Here is a 16703-nt window from a genome sequence, read left to right on the forward strand (position 1 = left end):
TCCTGGAAAATGGAAGGATGACCTCATTAAATGAAGTCAAACTGACTGAATAAATATTTGATACCTATGATTCTTTTTTTTATTACAAAATTTTTTTAAGTGTTTATTTTTGGCCGAGAGAGAGAGAGACAGAGCATGAACGGGGGAGGGGCAGAGAGAGAGGGAGACGCAGAATTGGAAGCAGGCTCCAGGCTATGAGCTGTCAGCACAGAGCCCGACGCAGGGTGCTAACTCACAAACCGCGAAATCATGACCTGAGCCTAAGTCGGATGGTCCACCGACTCAGCCACCCAGGCGCCCCAATACCTGATTCTTTAAGATTTAAAAATCATCTCCAGAATTTTCTGTTCATCTCCATAACATGAAATATAATTCTCCTAATACCTAACATGCATGGTCAAAATCCAAAATATTTCATTTCTGTCTCACCAAGCTTATAATTAATTTAGGAGTGCCCTCACCTCTATTCCTACCAGCTCCAATTAAATAGGTTTAAGACCTTTTTCAGATTAGTTTTAGGTAAAAAATATAAAAGTATACTTGGGAACAATTAAAGCTATATTTCAATTAACAAAATGTAATAATGGGAGCTGGTTTCATAACTAGCCAGACCAAATAAAGAGATATGAATAGACAATGAAAGACAGCTATGAAATTGCTTGGTAAAATAATTATCATTTCTCTTTGCTTTTCCAGTTCCCTGGTAATATACAATCCATTCTTAAGTTTACTATGAACAAATGTCTTTGTGTTGAATTACTTTAAAAATCAGACTCCTTGGGGCGCCTGGGTGGCGCAGTGGGTTAAGCGTCCGACTTCAGCCAGGTCACGATCTCGCGGTCCGTGAGTTCGAGCCCCGCGTCAGGCTCTGGGCTGATGGCTCAGAGCCTGGAGCCTGTTTCCGATTCTGTGTCTCCCTCTCTCTCTGCCCCTTCCCCGTTCATGCTCCGTCTCTCTCTGTCCCAAAAATAAAAATAAAAAAAAACGTTGAAAAAAAAATCAGACTCCAAAATATATATATAGCTAAAAGGTTTCTGCACATGTCCATGAAGATAAAAGCGCCAGATAGAGAACACCAACTTCTTGGATGGGAGATTCGGGTTTAGGCTTGTTTAGAGGAAACAGCCAGTAGGATCAGTGTTTTTCTCTAGCAGCCAGGGAGTACTTACCTGCTTCTCCTAGTCACAGCCTATGTTGCTATTAGTGGATTCTAAGTAAAGACATAAGTTTAGTTGAAAGGGCATCTATCAGACCTGAGTTTTAATCTCTGTTAGTTACTGGTTAGTTACTGGTTGGGTGAACCTGAACAAATAACTTTCTTTGAGGATAGTGTGTAAGACTATCGACTATCATTTCTTACAAGCATTAGTTCCCTTTCCTGTGGGGTGGGGAAGGCATTGTGATAGCATGTATGGGAGTGGCTATATTTTAAAAGCAAATATGGATGAGAAATGACTCTTTTTAGTCTCATGTTCCAGAAATGGAACTTTTACCTCTGTACGTGTGGCTGAGAGTTTTATAATTTTAAAATGATCTCATTGACAATATTTATAGTAATTAAAAAGCGTCTTTACAGAAAAATCCCAATATATTAACTTATAATAAGAAATATATCCATCAACCTAATGAGTTATATTGACTGCTGTATTTTCTCCCTGTAGGTATAGATATATACACATAAGTAGATGAGAAGAAGAATTCTAATCAATGAACTGATTACCAAGTGAATGTGGGTTCAGGACCTGGCAAGTGTAAATGGCTGATGTTTCAAAGCCATGACAACCTAATGGATTTTTCTCTCTTCAGGGATCTATTCGCTCCATGGTCTAGAGATCCATGTTCTCGAGCCAGGATCTTCTTACCCTATTAGGGCTGGAAAGGCACTTCCCATATTTACTCCTTTGAACTTCCTTCTTCTGTACCAACTTCTGATGGACAAGAATGCTTACTTGTAAGAGATTTTTAGTTAAGTGTAAACTAGAAGCTGAAATTTTAACCTGAAATACTTTTTATTAGTTTTCATGGAAGTTCTAGGTAATAACTGTGTAAATGCTATATTGACTTTATCAGGAAGCAAGATTGAGTTTCAGCAATTTCTCCATTTATGCAGTTCTGGAAAATCATGATACTTGGTGAAAAGTTCTCTCTTTAAAAAAGAATAAATGTTTTTCCTTAGCATGAACATTGTATTTCAGTTTTTCCATATAAGAATCCCTCCTTGAAATGTTTCTTTTTGGCAAAAGCTTACAGAATTATATAAAAAGATGACAATTGATGAAAACAGAAACACCATAATAATGGATTCTGGGATTACGAGACTGAGAACTGGGAATCAAGCCCAGTTCAACATTTACAATAATGGGACACTCACTTGTGTTTCATGTTATGTGAGGGGTGGGTGGTGGAAAACAAGGAAGTGTGAGGGAGTCTTACGCTTTTCTGCCCATTTAGTTCATTGTTGCATCAGAAAGTGATATAACTCACAGTTCTCCTGTAAGGCTATGTAAGGACACCAAGTTCTCAGGGAAGATGATGTATCCAATTTAGAAGCTGCAATACGGGTCAAATACATGTAAATGGGAATAATAAATGCCTTGGGGAAAGTCTTGGACTGGGAAAAGCCTTGGGTTATTAGATATTGGAACTGTGGCATGTAAGGAAACTATGATAGCACTCCATTTGGACATTTTATTAGATGGAACGATTTTTAAAAGGAAGAAATTTATGTATTTCATACATTTAATTTATACTTTAATACTTGAAATGTTTCTTTTGATTACACGTTTTCTCTATTTTTATAACAGAGTAAGGCTAAAATCTCCATGTGTGTGTGCATTTACACACACACACACACACACACACACATATATATATATATATGGAGAGAGAGAGTGGGAATCATTATATGAAAATAATCCACTGTGCTTATTTAAGGGTCAAGTCCATCTAATTCTGAGTTAGAAAATAGCACACTGGGGTGCTGATTCCTTTTATTACTGATCTCTAAGCTGGAAGCCTGGGGATGGTACTTCAGTGACATTCCTCTCTGGTAATGCTCCTTGTTTTACAGATTTATTTTTAAAACATCTGTGTCCTGAATACATAGATACTGTTCAGTAGGTCCCATAGCAAATCACATAAATTTAAAAAATATTACTTCATAATATGTTATCTTACTAGTAGATCTGATGTAATGGAGTTTATATTTCAGTGTGTACAAAAAATTTTTATAATATTTATTTATTTTGAGAGAGATAGAGAGAGAGAGCGCAAGTGTGAGCAGGGGAGGGGAAGAAAGAGAGGGATACAGAGAATCCCAAGCAGACTCCACACTGTCAGTGCAGAGCCTTATGTGGGGCTCGATCCCATAAACTGTGAGATGTTAAGAGTCAGATGCTTAACTAACTGAGCCACCCAGGCGACCCCCAAATTTTTAATAATATAAATATTTTCACAAAATTGGTATCACTTCCTGGGTCTTTAAGTACATTTTAAGTTTGAAAGAGACAATTTCTGAATCTGGAAGTATTTAAGTATCCAGCACACACAATGTGTTTTAAATCATCTGCCTTTGACAGCTAACATGCCAATATTTAGACTTTTGCATGTGAAATTAGGGCTGGAATCTTTGCAATGAATTTTAAAAATCCTTAGCTTTATTGGCTAAATTTAAGAGTCTTGAGATCAATAAATAAGGGAAAATTATATGTTATAAGTTATTGTGGAAAGAAATTATATTTCTAATTAGCTAAAAAATTTGACTTATGGATGAATGAACTTCTTGGTGCTTTGTCCTCTATAGGGGTAAAGTATGAAATGATATTAGAGGGTATTGCTGAGTTAGTGCTTAGGGAGCATTTGGAGAACCTTGGACTTCATATGCCACACCCATTGAAAAGCAGTTTTGCTGATAGCTCACTAGAGTGCAATATGGAGAGAGAATGCAAATACTGTAGACACGTTATCCTTTTTATTAAGCCTTAATATATCACTCGTGTGGGGTTACTTATACTTGTTCATACCAGCAGCCACAACAACCATCTTAGTGAAGGAGAACTGATAAAGAAAATGAAAGGGAAAAATGGAGGCACATAAGAAAGAGGGAAGAAAAAACAGGCAAGGTAGAAGCCCCCCAATTGCAAGTTATTCTATAGGCAGATATAAATGATAAGATTTGTTTACTCTTGAACTTTTGCCAGATGTAATTATAAACCTTTCGGTATTTCTCTTCAGTTAAGATTTTAAGCTCTGAAAATCTCAGCACATCTTTTCCATGTCACAGGACGGATGCCACATGGTCATTTTATAGAAGGGCCATTGCTTACCCACATGGATGAGAGCAGGGAGAAAGGGTGCTGCTTGATTTAAATACCCTCACTCAGAATTTACTGTGGATTTAAAATCTCTGACTTAATGTTGCATTAACTACTGGTGGCTGCTTTACTGCCTTTAAAACATGCATATATAATTGGATACTGTAATGCTTTGTCGGTAAAATAAATACCAACTCACACTAAAATAAATACTCTGCATGATGAAGTTCATGCAGACATAAATTAATCATTTACCAGTTAACCAATATGCACAGGAAAGAAATAGATCACTTATTAAAGGTTGCCTCATCTATAAAATGGGAAAAATAAAATACCGATATATTTTACAGTGGTGCTGTGAGGAGAAATATATAAAATTATTGCTAAGCAGTTTATAAACCATAAAATGCAGTATGAACATTAAATTAATAATATTTGTACTAATTCAGATTCAACACCCTCTGCATTAAATATATCTTTTTGCCTATTGAAGCACACACAAAACCAAGCTGAGGCTTTTTATTTAATTTTTAATGGTGTCTTCAGAATTCTGCAGAGAATTGCAGAAGTTATTGGTTATGTTAAAAACTTTTCAGTGGCTCACTCCCACCATTTCTAAGATACAGTTCTTGGCCATTCACATCCCCAAGCCCCTTTTTAAAATCCTCTCCCAGAGAGCTTTATGTCTTTCACTTGCATGGCCATAGTAGTTATGAAGGGAACATAGGCTTGAATTTTTTTTTTTTAATTTTTTTTTCAACGTTTATTTATTTTTGGGACAAAGAGAGACAGAGCATGAACGGGGGAGGGGCAGAGAGAGAGGGAGACACAGAATCGGAAACAGGCTCCAGGCTCTGAGCCATCAGCCCAGAGCCTGATGCGGGGGCTCGAACTCACAGACTGCGAGATCGTGACCTGGCTGAAGTCGGATGCTTAACCGACTGCGCCACCCAGGCGCCCCTAGGCTTGAATTTTTTAATCAGGTGGAAGTTGTTAACATGCTATGTGCCTTGATTTATTCTAAATTTTAGGTTGAAATAGGGAAACATTGTTACACTGGGTGGAGGGCAGGTGCCTTGAGTCTCTGTTGCATAACTGCAGGGTAATCCTGTGCTGGGACCACAGCATGGCCTGAAGCAGCAGGGTCTCCAGACCATCATGCTGCTCAGAATGTTAGAGGCTTTGGAGACAAATCAAGCTTCTGTTTCTCAGAAACAGTTTCTCAAGTCTAGAAATATCATTCAGGGGCACAAGGGAGAAGTAAGCAACGTAGAACATAGTTCCTTTTTTCTTCTACTACTTTTTTGAAAAAGGAGTCTTCTTGTTTAGAAGACCAACTTGTACAAAACCTGTAATCTACTCAGCACATTTTTAACATTGTCAGTGTCCCTTTGACTCTCAATGATAAAACACATCAGATGTTTCTTCACTCACTCCCTTATTACAGGGGCTGTTAATATAGAAATACCTCCTCATCTTCCACTGTGAAATGATAAATGGCTGACTGGAGATGTCTGAAATATTGCCAGATCTCCCCAACATATCATGTGTCACCAGCAATAATAAACAGTGACTAATCTTTGGTCATGAACTATATTTATGGCTTTCTTGTCATCAGGAAGTACGTATTTTCTTGAATCAGGTTTAAGGATCTAATATTTATGCTAGGAACATGTGTGCTAAGAAAAGGATACCTATTTATAGAGCTTAGCATTTCCATCTCTCTCTCCCTCTCTTTTCCATCAAGATTCACCCAGGAGTGTTCTGATCAGGAATCTAATTTATCCCGGTCAGTTCACCATTTTGGTGATAACAATCTCCTCATCTAATAGGAAAGGAATATGGCTAAAATGCAAACTTATCCCAGTAAAGCTTGTCAGTGATCAGTGAAAAGGAAGCACAGTTAAACTGTTTCTTCCATTTCCAAAATCCATCTGGGGGTTGGGGGATCAAAGATGTCCTATAGGAGCTATAATGGCAGAACACAAGAAGATAAGGACTAACAGAAGGGAAATGAAAACTTTGAGGGAAATGAAATAAGGTCAGTAAGTGTGTAATTTTACTTCAATTCAGTTTAACTAATATCTATCAAGTGTCTGCCAGATACTAGGCATTGGAGTAGGTGCTTGGTCAAAAATAACAAAAATTGCTGCCCTCATGAAGCTTACTTTTTTTTTTTAATTTTTTTTTCAACGTTTATTTATTTTTGGAACAGAGAGAGACAGAGCATGAACGGGGGAGGGGCAGAGAGAGAGGGAGACACAGAATCAGAAACAGGCTCCAGTCTCCGAGCCATCAGCCCAGAGCCTGACTCAGGGCTCGAACTCACGGACCGCGAGATCGTGACCTGGCTGAAGTCGGACGCTTAACCGACTGCGCCACCCAGGCGCCCCGAAGCTTACATTTTAGTGGACGGAGACAGAAAATAAATAAATAAGAAAACCACAGAAATTATTAGAGAATGACCAGTATTATGGAGAAAAATAAATCAAGGAAGGAAAATAGTGTGGGAAAGGGTTACATTTTTTTTTTCATTTATTTTTTATTTAAAAAAATTTTGGGGGCATGCCTGGGTGACTCAATCGGTTAAGAGTCTGACTGCAGCTCAGGTTATGTTCTCATGGTTCATGAGTTTGAGCCCCACATTGGGCTCTTCTGTTGACAGTGCAGAGCCTACTTTGGATCCTCTGTGCCCCCTTTCTCCCTGCCTCTCCCCACCCCCATGTCTCTCTCTCTCTCAAAAACAAACATGCTTATTTTTGAGAGAGAGACAGTGCGCGAGTGCAGGAGCATGTGTGCAAGTGGGGGAGGGGCAGAGGCAGAGAGAGAAGAAGACGGGATCCCAAGTGGTCTCTGCCTCGACAGCAGAGAGCTCGATGTGGGGCTTGAACTCAGGAGCTGCGAGATCATGACCAGAGCCGAAGTCAGATGCTTAACTGGCTGAGCTACCCAGCCTCCCCGCCCTTTTTTTTAAAGGAAGGGGTTGCATTTTTAGAAGAGTGGTCAGTGAAGGTCTTATTGAGAAGCTGACATTTGAACAAAGACTTGAAGGAGATGAGAGAGTAAATCATGTGTAGTCCGGGGGGAAGACTGTCTCAGACAAGAAATAGCAAGTGCAAAGGCCCTGAGACAGAGATATGTCTGGTATACCGACAGAACTGTAAGGAAACCAGAGTAATTAGAGTGGAGTGAATGTACAAGTTGGGGCAGGAGATGGTGGTCATGGTGGTCACATATATGGCATTGAGGACCATCATTAGGCTCTAGCTTTTACTCAGATTGAAGTGGATCTACTGGAGTGTTCTGAGTCAAGGAACAAAATTATCTGACTCATACTTTATTGAAAATAGACTGTAGGAGGCAAGGGGTGAAAGCAAGGAAATAATTAAAGTGAGAAGTTCACCTCTCTTGTCTGTATATGTTTAATGGATATGAGCCAGAAATTAATGAGAGACAATAGTATACAATTACATTCAAATATATTGAAGTTGTAATTACACAAAGCTAAAACTGGTTGGAAGAGAGATTTAATAAAGCAATCAATTTATTAATCAATTAATAAAGCAAAAGTTGGTGAGTTTGAAAACATTTTAGACTAAGGTGATGAGCAACTAATGATAAAAAGTATATTAAGGATTGAGAAATTCAAACATCTATTGCTAAGGAATAGATTAAAAAGTAATCTCCCTCCTTGGCACAGTCTGGGTTGTGGAATTAAACCTTGAGATGGTCTCCTCACATGCCTTCCAGCCTCCTGCTTCTCAGGAGCTGGAAGTAAGGGAAACCTGAGTTAAGACACCAAACTCCCAAGAAAATGAAGGAGGGTGTAGTTTGGATTATGCGTAAATGTTTTTGTTTTCAAATTTAAAACATTTGAATGATGGGAGCACAAAAAAAAAAAAAAAAAAAAAAGAGTTGGGTCTTCTCCAGGGAACAAAGAAAAGAGAAAAATAAAAATACCAATGAAAGGTGAACTTGGCCTTATTGTCAACCTTCCTGGCAGTGGGAATTATTAGGTTATGAAACACAGCTCTCCCCATCTCTCCTGGGCCAGTTAGCCTTAGAACAAATTGAACCTGAAAAAGTGTCAAAATTCACAGTAGGAGCGCCCACTCAGAGCTCCATTTCTCTCTCTGAAGTAGGTTACTACATTCACCTAGGGAAATTTCTATTGAATTATAATTAGGTGGCTAATTAAAAAGTGGATTATCAACTATATTAAAATATGCTGGAAAGATGTGCACATCATTCATTCTTTAATTTAGGAAATCCATCTTTTCCTTAAAAAAAATTCTCACTGGGAAATTCCATGTATAATATGTACCTTTTCTTTTTTCTTCTTAAATCACTTTTATTGAAGTAAGTCTAAGATTTTTTGTTTATTGAGGCTATGGATTATTTTGGGCTTCCTCTGTTAATAAAAAGTATCTACACATCATAGTTACCATTCTTACAATAAAAACCAGTGGCTATGATAACAACCTCAAGGCAATGCAAGGTCTCCAGAAGAAATGGTAATAATTATTCGCTACTGATAAATGTCAAATGCTGCATGTATCATTTAATTCTCTCAACAACCCTGTGACATAATTTTCTGTCTATTAAACAGATGAGGAAACTGAGCTCAGAGAAGACAAACCATTCACGGTCACACAGCTTGAAGGTCATAAAGCTGAAATTCAAACTCAGGTCTCTTTGACCTTGAAGGTTTTGCATTAAGCAAGAGTTTTCCCTCTCTAAACTGTTTTAACATAAAGCTAAAACTATTTTGTTGCATTCAATTTGTTTTAAAATTGATAACATTTGTGTACCATATATAGTCAAGATCTTATGTTAACCAGAAGACCATATTTCCATTTGCCAGACAAATGATGTCCAGACATCAACTTATTTTGTAAAGTAAATGATCATCAAGGGGCGCCTGGGTGGCGCAGTCGGTTAAGCGTCCGACTTCAGCTCAGGTCATGATCTCGCGGTCCGTGAGTTCGAGCCCCGCGTTGGGCTCTGTGCTGACCTCTCAGAGCCTGGAGCCTGTTTCGGATTCTGTGTCTCCCTCTCTCTCTGACCCTCTCCCATTCATGCTCTGTCTCTCTCTGTCTCAAAAATAAATAAACGTTAAAAAAAATTAAAAAAAAATGATCATCAGGAGACTCATGAGCCATTTCTTACTAATAGCAAGAGTTAGAAAGTAATAGTCACCTGGTACAATAAGTTACTTTTTATTTGTCTTTTCCTGTTTTTTTCCTAATTTCTAAGAAGGTACAAATTAAATGATAGCCCATGGACTTTGGTACAATCCTATCTGTGAGTTTGGTAGACTAGTCAGGCATTAAGTGGGTCAGTCCATTCCTGAAGGCACCTAAAAATTGGACAGTCCATCTGATGACTTAGCAGATAGGCATTATTGTACTGCAATGGGCTTACTGAATTGCTTGTAGTACCCAGTCCTGATACCACCAGGGTGATTTGGAGTTTCTTATCAAACAAATAATGACAACAATAACAATGTAATTATACTAATATTTTTTGAGGGCCTACTGTATTTCAGACATTATGCTCATTACATACATGACTTCACTGTTCTCCAGTGTTTCTCAGTCTTGGCACTATTGACCTTTGGACCAGTGGACTCTATTTTGGGGGGCTGTCCTGTGCATCTTGTATAGCATCGTCCTTGGCTTCTACTCCCCAAATGCCCATATCACACCCACTGCCTCCAGTTGGGACAGGCCAAATCATCTCCAGGCATTACCAAATGTCTCCTGGTGGGAAAAAAAAATCACCCCTAGTTTAAACAAACCTCTGTTTTACTTCCTCAATAACTTTAGGAGGTTGGTACTATTAGACTAGTAATATTATTGATGAGGAAACTGTGGCTCTGTGAGTTTCAAGTAAAATGCCTAAGGTCTCACTGTTAATAAATTATAGAGCTGGAATGCACATAGATTGCCTGCCTCTTTTGAAGGCTGTTACTATGTGGTTCGAACTCACAAGTGATCTTCACTTCTGTATCTTGTTGTGGGGTGTGGCCCTGGGAGGGAGGAAGGCATGCACATGACATAGTATGTGGAACTTTTATTGCACCATGGCCTTTTATTTGGCAGATTAATTCCATTTTAATTGGAGTTCTGGAAACTAATGAAAAAAAATTACAAGTGTTAGATGGTCTGTTCTCAGGGTTTTTGAATCTGTCTGATTTAATTCTAACCAATTAGCATGCTATTATGGAGGAGTATTATGTTGAGAATCAATATTACACTAAACACTAATATTTTATTCAGTATTAAAAATTTATACGAGTGGTAATACATGTGCTTTATTTCTACTTTGTCTAAATGAGAAGAAATGCTTCCTTAGGGCGATTCCAACTACAAAGAAAATGTTATCTTCTTAGGATACTATTGGCATTATGCTTTACATAGATCATGACTTAAATGAATTAATAAAACTTAATTGAATGAAAATTGCTTCTTTTACTATAAAGTGTATGAATTTTAAAGTGTATCAAAAATTGTTCTCCATTTTATACTTATATCTCATGCTAGATGTCAATAAAAGTACATTATTGTCCAATATTGCCAAAAAGGTCAAAATAATTCATACTTATCCTGATTTTAGGATATCCTTCCTCTTTCCCTCCCTCCCTTGCTTCCTTTTCTTTCTTTGTCCATTTGGATACTCTATCCTTTTTTGATTCTTCTATAAACTTAGGCTGGAATTGGTACCCAAATGTATCCAGACTCTGCATTTTGTGTCTTTTTTGCAAAGAGGAACTAATAAGCTAGATAAACTATAAATGGGGTGACATGTAATAACCATGTAGAGATAGTTCAGTTAGGTATGATTTCAGAACTGAATTTCCAGATCACCTTTCCAGATTGTGCCCCTGGATGCCTTTCCCAGCATCTGGCCTTGCCAAGTACTTGGGTCTTAGATCCTGGGCCCACTGTGTATATCCTGTGAGGCGCTTCCTGGCCTCTCTTTCATCTACTTTTTCTACTCTCCTAAATTCATTAGCATTTTCAAGCTTCCAAACTTGGGCAGCACGGAAAAATTTCTACAGTTTGGATACAACAAAGGCATTTACAATTTTTGTCACTTATGCACTTTAATTCACAACTTCTCAAATATTTGAAAACTAAGAGAAAACAAACCCTTAAAAAATATCCCTAACTTGTTGAATTATTATACTTGTTCTTTAGTATTAGATTTAGAAAAGCTTTGCTTCATGTTTTAGTGATCTCCCAGCTGGGTTGGCAAGATCAATCAGTTAATATGCACATACCTTGAAAAAAACCACCCTTTGAGAAAAGGTCGCTTGTAATTCTAAAGGCGTATTAGAAGTTAAAAACTGCCATGCAAAATCAAAGCAAAAAAAAAAAATCATTGAATAAATTAAGCTAACCAAAAAATTAGAAATTGGAAGTATGTTCAGCATAGTAATCACCATTACAAATAGGAAAATTTAAACTAAAAAAAAACCATTTAATGGGTTGACTTTTCTAAAATATTGATTGAATTTCATTAATAACCATTTTATGCATATGGCTATTCTGAAAGTTCCTTTAAAAATGAAAGACTAATGCCTTAATGAGAGGTATTATTACATGAACATATTTGAATCTAGCTTATGAAAAATAGGACTTGAGAATTTAAAATGTGTGCATAAAATGCAAATGGATTTAATTAACTGAAAACCCATAAGACAGAACTTCTTCAAATAAGCAATTACTTTGGGGACTAATAGAGTAAATAGGATCCTGATTCATTAGCACAAATATCCATATGAGAGAAGGATCAGCAAATTTTATTCTTTAAGTTATTTATGCACACATGGTAATATCTCATTAATTTACGGCTTCAATAAATTTAAAATCTTTTGATAATTTGTTCATGAGCTGGGCTGATGTTTACCTTTGCTTTGCAAACACTTTACTTATAGGTAGGTAATATATGGTGTTTTAAACATTTATTTTCAATCTTGCATACACTTTTTAGACACAGAATAAACTATTTTCAGTGAACCTCAGGCACTTTACAAGCTCCTACACATATCCAATCTATATGCTAATAACAAAATGTTCATATGATTTATTATTACAGGTCTCCTTAAGGATTTCTACTTTGTAATGTTTTGTTGAAGTTACTACATGTAGTTTAAAGAATAAAAGCCACATTTATTTAAAAGTTATCTATAATTCAGCCTCCCCACAAATTCACATATGCCTCCCTCCCTAATTTGTTACAATGAATGAAATTTATTAATGAATATTCACAACTATACATATAGAATTTTTCCTTTAAACATTCATTAGCACATATAAAGAAAAATAAAATATAGTGAAGAGTGAAAATAACAGATGATTTTGTAGGTGGACAAAGGAATCAACTGTCTCAAATCATTTTTAAATCCTTCAGGCACAATACCTAGAAGAACTTGATAATGTTGCCCTTTCTTTAAAACCCGATTTTGTTCATGTGGGATGAGTCAGTTCTAATCACTTGAAAGGTGATATGTCTTTCCAGTTAAAGACAGTTAGTGCCCAGGCCAAATGGGGGTGGATGCTCCAAGCTAGGGCTTCTGGGATGAAGAGAAATGCCCCTGCACAGCAACCTGGCAGTTCTAAACCTTCCTTGTATGTGGCCATGTTCAGAGTCCACATGTCAGTTTTCACTAGAGAATTACAAGTGTATATAAAGTGGGTAGAAGAGTTATGTTAATTACCAAAACGCGTATGTAGTTCAAAATGACTCCAATTCTAAACCAGATAAAACATGTTAAACTAGAATTTATAAAAACCACAACTGAACTGAAAAAATGGAAATTCTCCTTTTTAATGAAATATTCTGAAGACAAATCTGGATATTATTCACAAGTCATGCCACCTTCATACCAGGAGCATTTCCATTTCTTTTGTAAATACTGTGAGGAAATTAGGAGGAGGGGAAAGGCAATTCTGTTACCCAAATTCATAGTTACTTACCGTACGAAGGGGGAACATAAGCTTCAATTCCATTTTCATAATTTAATCAAGAATACTGGATGAGAGGCCTCTTTCATGTGCTTCTTGAATGTTATAAAATCTGGGGAGGACATACAAAGATGGACTATTTCATCATCAAGAAGAAAACTGCTCAAAACAAGACTAGTTTCATATGTCAGTGATTAGTTTTCATTGGAACAAGAGCTATCCCAGCCAGCCATATGCCATGTACACATAGGCCAGCTGCCCACAGAAGTTTGAGCCACATAGGCTGAAATGACCACTCTGCCACTAGAGAAAGGTGCCCCAGGGTTGAATTCCACTCAGTGTTTGTCTGGGTGAACTTTATGTCCTTAACTTCACTGAGACTCTGTTCCCTCATGGCTCTGGTGGGAGTAATAAGACCAGCTAGTCAATGGCTTGTTCTGACAATCAAGTGAGATGATGTCTGGAAAGACATTTAGTTAATAGTGAACGTACTCATTTATGCCCTGGCTTTTCATCTTAAGGATTTGGGGTGACTTCCAAAAAGAAAAATCATGAAATATGAATAAAAATAACAAGGTTGAGAGTGAAAAAGAAAGGAAGTTCATTATGCTACCTATATATTGGTCAACAGTTGAAATAATTGAAGTTACCATTTGGATTTGAATTTCTTGGAAATTTAGGTAAAAGGAGAACATAATTTCTTCTGTAACACCTATTGTTAGGAGAAAAAATGCATTACTTCCCTCAAAGAAATATTCCTGACGCAAAATTCATGGAAAAAAAATTTCATGGAAAACAGGATACACGAACAGTGAAATAAAATCAACTATTTAACAAAAGCGGGAATGACTACCTACCATGAAAAATGAAGGGCAAAACAATATTTATGCTTGGAGGTAGTTGTTATTACTATAAAATCGTATTACTCCTAGAGACAAACATGAAGCTTGAATTATGGAAATCCTAAATATAAACCCGGCTCTCCTCCCTTGTTGTACCTTCCTAACACACACACACACACACACACACTCTCAGTAGTTGGGAGGAGTTTCCCAAGGAAGTCACTGACTGCTGATGACTCTAGGCCAGTCACTGCTCATTAGTAAATAGTGGGTAGAGCTGCAAGCCTGAAGTGTGAACCTAGACGTGATACAACACTGGCAGCTGCACAGCCCATTTCTTGGGGCCAATCCAGAAGGGAAGAAAGAATGATACAACCAAATGATTATACACTTGAACCCTGAACAATGGAGGGGTTAGGGGGTGCTGACCCTGTGCAGTCACAAATCTGCATATAACTTTTGACTTCCCCAAAACTTAAATACAAATAGCCTACTGTTGACTGGAAGCCTCACAGATAACATATGTTACATGTATTATATACTTTATTCTCATAAGCTAGAGAAAGAAAATCATAAGGCAGAGAAAATACATTTATAGTACTGTACTGTATTTATAAAAAAAATCTGCATATTAGTGGACTCCTGCATTTCAAACCCATCTTATTCAAGGGTCAGCTCTATAAATGAAACCTATCACAACATGAGTCCTTTTCCTTGAAGCTTTTTCTTGGCTTCCTTGAAATCTCACTTCTAATATTGTAGGAAATGCCTCAAATTTTCCTTCTGGCCCTTCTCCCTTCCTTAAGTGTGGGCCTTCACCAAGGTTCTCCACTTAGAAGCAATTTCATTTACACCCATGACTTAAATGTCTTAATACCTTTTTTCACGCTTTCTAGCTAGATCCTCATCCCCATCATCTCCTGAATTTGCTTTTCTTTCATACCTAATACCAGTGGCATTGTCCCTCTCCCTGGCTTGAACACCTGGCGTCCTCTTCATTCTACCCCATCACCACACCTCCCAAACACACACCTCCAACTGATTATAACCACTTTGTGCACAAGAAGCTCGACTTCCCCTTTCCGTGTTCAAGGCCGTTGTCATGGCAGAAATTCACCCACCATCCACCATCTATCTCCCATCCAGACAGGGGCCTCCCATCTCATGTACTCCCTGTTTCCAGTCCCCATTGATTCATAACTTTCCTGATGGTCCCAGTTTTCTTCCTAAACCTCATGCTTCCCCACTTGCCTGAAAACTTCTAACACTTCCAGTCACTGTAGGATCAAGTCTAGGACTCCTCAGCAGAGCTTTCCAGGATCCCAGATCTGTGCATTTACTGCTTTCCACACAGCCTCTCTAACCATACCAAACCATTTCTGCTCGCTTCTGGCTCCTCCAAAAAGTAGTTTTCTGCCACTGCGATTTTGCTTACTAGCTTTCTGCTATCTGAAAGTCTCATCTTTTAACACCCAGTTCCAATATTACCTCTTTCAGGGATCTTCCTGAATTCTTGTGTAAGAATTTATTGTACCTTTCTCTGCCTACCCAAGGATCCTTAATTTCAACCTAACTACAAAAATCCCATTTATAGTACTCTGACTTTATTTTCGATAGTTCTAAATAGAGCAGGGCCAAGAACCCTCATAAAGCTTATAATCTGGCCAGGGGAATACCGCTTTATTCACATTTCTAACTTCCATGGGGTAGTAATATTCAATATTCCAATATGTGAGTGCTCTATGAATTATACATTAGATGATTTCTAAACATCAAATAGTACTATGAGACGCTCTGAACATAGGCTTAAGAACACCATTCTAGAAGATATTTCCTGAATAAGTGATAGTAAAAGAACTGTCCAAATTTGGGACACAGAAGGAATGAAAGGAGAGAGGATGAGGGAAAAAAAAAGTACAGGTAGACATGTTCTTTTTCTCTTTTTTATCTTAACACAAACTTATTTGATCATTTCATAAAGATCAAGTAAGGTTTATATCTGAGGGAAGATGTTACATTTGTTTCAACGAATCAGATCACAAAATATTTAGTCATTATGCATTCGAGAAATAGATCCTATGTCAGATCTTCCATTAAGGCTGGAAAATTTCTTCCTGGTGCCTTTCTTAGCACTAGACACATGTAAGAGATTTTAATATTTGTTGATTAAGTGGTTGCTCATCCAGTTACCTCTCTCCAGCTGCCCTCCTATCTCTTGCTTCATCTTTCTAGCCAGACTACTGCAAGTAATTACCAATAGTCCTCTTTCTTTTCTTAACCTCCCATTGGCAGCTCACACCTCTGCAATCTGACCTTTGTCTCCTCACAGCGTTCACTGGCTGAGGTATTAACTTCTACTCTGTGGTCTCCCTGCTGCTCCCCACCTTCCACCCCCGCCAGTGGGCATGCTCAGACTTTTGTGTGGTAGCAGGTGCAGGGAGAGAAGTTGAAGTTCACCTCAAAGAAGTTGCCGAGAATGTGCCATACAATGTGTCAGCCCACAGCCTCCTTCTACAACATAGGGGTGCCAGCAAGTGGGTGAGGCGAGTCAACACTGCTTTGTGAACATTTGGTTT

General features: G+C 37.8%; 1 protein-coding gene across 6 annotated transcripts in view; it reads right to left on the reverse strand.

The window, feature by feature from the left end:
* Positions 1–16703, reverse strand: part of RHOBTB1 (Rho related BTB domain containing 1) — a 125522-nt gene that overhangs the window by 96757 nt on the left and 12062 nt on the right. For all 6 annotated transcript variants that reach the window (XM_040485117.1, XM_040485121.1, XM_040485114.1 and 3 more), the window contains exon 2: positions 13298–13397. The gene's annotated coding sequence lies outside the window, so the exon portion shown is untranslated. The remainder of the gene's footprint in view (positions 1–13297; positions 13398–16703) is intronic.

Source organism: Herpailurus yagouaroundi, unplaced genomic scaffold, assembly GCF_014898765.1.
Source record: "Herpailurus yagouaroundi ecotype Mexico unplaced genomic scaffold, PumYag 163, whole genome shotgun sequence".
NCBI lineage: Eukaryota > Metazoa > Chordata > Mammalia > Carnivora > Felidae > Herpailurus > Herpailurus yagouaroundi.